Raw genomic sequence first — 3,782 nt, forward strand, 5'->3', positions numbered from 1 at the left:
GCTTAGAATTCCAAAGCAGTGTTTATCATATTATTTTAATATATCACGATGTAGCGCAAATGTACCATTTACAGCACTTTGTTATTCTTCTAATTATTTACCAATCGGAAACGTCGCACATTCAAGAAAAACAGTGTACTTCCGCTTTGCAAAATGAGGAGTACTATACACGCATTAGAAGCGGCTTCTTTGCAGTGTACAAAGCTGGCGTAAATGCAGTGGTGCTGAACGGACAGCTCCCTCATTCGGGAACACCTACACATATCTGTCTCGCGCGTTATGTTTACTACTAATGAGCTTAATCTATTGACTTATTTATTCTCTTTCATTAAAAATGAGCCAATATTCCCATCACTCTCTCTCCCCGCAGCTGAATTCACTGCAGTGGACAGCGGGCAGTTCAGAGCCATTACAGGCTGATTCCAAATGGAAACCGAGGCTGGTTTTAATTTGTTAGCAGTGATCAGGGAGCGTGTATTGATTCCCTCCGCACAGCACTGGATGTTTTACAGCTTAAAGTCAACAACACCTGCGCATTACCTCCAGCACACCCCAACCTCCGCGTTTATTCCCGAGTGAATGCACCACTCCCTTTGTTCTACATCATTTCTGAGACTGAAAGACTTGGTGCGTCCCAAATCGCATACTTTTGTAGTATAAATAGTGCGAGTAGTGTGTTATCACTGAAAATTCCAAAAAGTAAGTGCACTTTAAATACCCGGATGATGCACTTAAATAAGTGTGGAATGTTGGGACACTTAATGCACCCAACTGTCGCAGCTTTAATTACGTCGCGAAGGGGAAGGGGCTATCAGACTCCGATTATTAATGACAAAATAACCTTATAAAATTCATACACTACATAGTGTTCATAGTGCATAAAGTGTATAAGTGCATAGTGTATAGTGCGTCATTTGGGACGCGGTTTATGTATGAGCGACGCGACAAAACTGCAACCTTGATGTTATAATACAAAGGTTTTGATAATTCTAACAACTGCGTTTGGTTCAGTTATTAGAGCTTGAGTCACGTGATTATAATTTGTGGCGTAGCGTCGCTCAGTGTAGAGAAGAGAGAGAGGGAAACTGGGCGGAGTCACGGTGCAGAGTGGGCGGAGTCGCTCACCGTTCCGTTACAAGGGTCCGTTTCTCCCGGTTGTGTTCAGTGCAGCAGCTGCGAGGATCTGAGGAAACTCACTCACTCACTCACCCTCCCGTGTCTCGGATACTTTACGGTCCCGCCCGGTCTCCAGTCACCCGCTCGGGAGCAGAGAACCGTCCCGTCTTGAGGTGAGTAAAGCGAATGATGAATAACGTCTGTATCAAATGAAGCCAATTAACGCAGACGCCAGTGGAGCTCGCGCTGAAGGAGCCGCACGCGGGAAGCGCGACCGTTAAAAAGTCCGTTGTCAGATTTTCTCCTCAGGGACGATTAATCATATCAGATGGACATATTCAGCGGATTTATAATCCAGAAATAATCCGCGCCCTTCCTGTGAGGCTCTGGAGTTGTTTATTGGATAAGAATCAGACAGTGAGCTTTTTAATATTTTATATTTTGGGCGTGTTTAAAACGAAGTACTCTCAAACTCAAAAAGGCTTGACGTCTTTACCTCAAGTGCCCCGCGCCTAATTTCACCTGCTCTCTATTTCTCTTCCAGATGATGCCGAGTCTCGGTCTGTTCGTGTCTCTGGTGGTTCTGACGGTGTCCGTTACCGGCAGCAGTGACGGAAACCCGCTGGACAATGATAAGTGGATGAGCACCGTGTCCCAGTACGACAAAAGCAAATACTGGAACAAATTCCGCGACGTGAGTTTTTCGCTGCATTTCCTTCTGCTGCTGGGGCACTCGTGTGTGTTTTGCTTTCTATATAGGGACCAAATGTCCCCTGAAAGGTCTTGTAGTCATTATAATTAGCTTAATTTAGAAACAAAAGTCAAAGGAAGGTCTTTGTGTTTTGTTAGCCTGCTTGGGATTCTCTAAATATCCCCTGAAGAACGGCAAAGCTTACTAAACATTATTTTGTTGGCTTTGCTACAAGCCAAAAGCTTCACAAATTGGCAGCATAGTTTGTTAATTAAAATGTATGATGTCAAAAGGTGTATTTTAGGGTGAGGGGTTGTTTAGTGTTTATAATGCACCTCAAAACAATGGATATGGGTATGAGCATGTTTGTGTTTGGCTGTATTTACATTTGTATACTGTTCCTACTATGTAGTATGCAAGCATAAAATTCCTTAAAATGACTGTTAGATAGTATTTTTGTGCTTTTTCAGGTGAATATATTACTCACAACCTGTCAAGAAATGGTAGAGGATGAATATGCACACTTATCTACTAGCTATATAGTATGCAAACGGCCGTAGGTCAAATTATGTCTGAACACATAGTAGCATGAGAGCTGTTAGATTTGAAAAGCTGAAAAATGAAAACAAAACAAAAAATGGCAGGGAACTGTGAGAGCTTTTCAAATGTATGCTAGTGCTAAAGGTATCAAGAAAGTTGTTAGTTGTGGTTAAACTACTTGTTTTATGATTTTGTACCAGGGCCATAAACTATGGAAGCTCGTTTCTGCCCTGGGATAAAAAAAAAAAAATGTTTTACCTCACAATTACCTCACAGATTACCAGTGATTTACCACAACTTTAGCCTCACAATTTTCGCAATTCTGATATTTTTTCTTGCAAATCTTTATATTGCACATTTATTTTTTCTCAGATATAAATTCAGACTTAATTACCATTTTTACACTATAGTGGAAACCCCCTCCCCCCCCAAAAAAAAACAGTGAGATGGAAACCAAGAAAAATGTCATAATTCTGAATTTGTCTGCCATTATGACCTTTTTCCCCTCAGAACTCTGAAAAAGTAAGAATTGTGAGTTAAAAAGTTGCAATTTAATTTGGTCCATAGTGGAAACAATAAACAGAACTGAGTGTATAAACTCAGAATTCTGAGAAAAAAAGTCAGAATTATGAGATACTAAGTCTATAATGACTTTTTTTTTTCATCAGAACTGTGAAAAAAGTGTAAATTCTTAGATAAAAAGTCGCAATTGCCATTTTTATTCTGTAGCCGAAAATAAAAGAAAACAGAATTGTGAGATGTAAACCCAGAATTTTGAGAAAAAAAGTATTCTGAATTTATATCTCACAGTCACAATTATAAATTGTGAAAAAGTAAGTATTGTGAGATAAAAAGTCGCAATTACCATTTTTTATTACATAGAGGGGGAAAAAAAACTGAGTTGTAAGATGTAAACCCAAAATAAATAAAAAAAAGTCTGAATTGTGAGAAAAAGTCACAATTTTTTTTTTTTATCCCATGCCAGAAATGTGTTTCCATAATAACCACCTTAAACACAGAGGAATCCTGTTTTGCAGGTTTTAAATATCAGATACATAAAAGAGCACATTTGGTTCCTAAATCCTGAATATGTGGTTACAGTCTTCTTGTAGTGAGTCCCAATACTGCTGTACACTTCAGCAGTGATGTGCATAGCTTTAGAATGCAGTCAAAGTATGCCAATTGGGATGCAGCCTGTGCGTAGCGTGCATGTGTTGTGTAATCCACACCGGAGAGACTGAGATCTGGAAACGAAGCACCTGTCCATAAGTGTGTTCGGAGGGTCTCAGCTGTGGGATCCATATGGGAGTGAGATTCGGAGGCTCTTTATATGGATGAAGTGATTGCAGGAGGTGAAATGAAGAGTCTCTTCATGCCTCTCTCTTTCGCTATGCATCTCTCTCTCCTCTCATTCTTTATCTCTGCCTCTCTTTCC

At 40.1% G+C, this 3,782-nt stretch overlaps 1 long non-coding RNA gene across 1 annotated transcript in view; it reads left to right on the top strand.

Annotated features, from left to right (window-relative positions):
- Positions 1-1,110: 1,110 nt before the first annotated feature.
- Positions 1,111-3,782, top strand: part of LOC107694497 (uncharacterized) — a 9,567-nt gene continuing 6,895 nt past the window's right edge. The window contains exons 1-2 of the long non-coding RNA XR_001634883.1: positions 1,111-1,289; positions 1,661-1,814. This is a non-coding gene — a long non-coding RNA (uncharacterized LOC107694497). The remainder of the gene's footprint in view (positions 1,290-1,660; positions 1,815-3,782) is intronic.

This window comes from Sinocyclocheilus anshuiensis, unplaced genomic scaffold (genome assembly GCF_001515605.1).
Source record: "Sinocyclocheilus anshuiensis isolate Anshui unplaced genomic scaffold, SAMN03320099.WGS_v1.1 scaffold2862, whole genome shotgun sequence".
NCBI lineage: Eukaryota > Metazoa > Chordata > Actinopteri > Cypriniformes > Cyprinidae > Sinocyclocheilus > Sinocyclocheilus anshuiensis.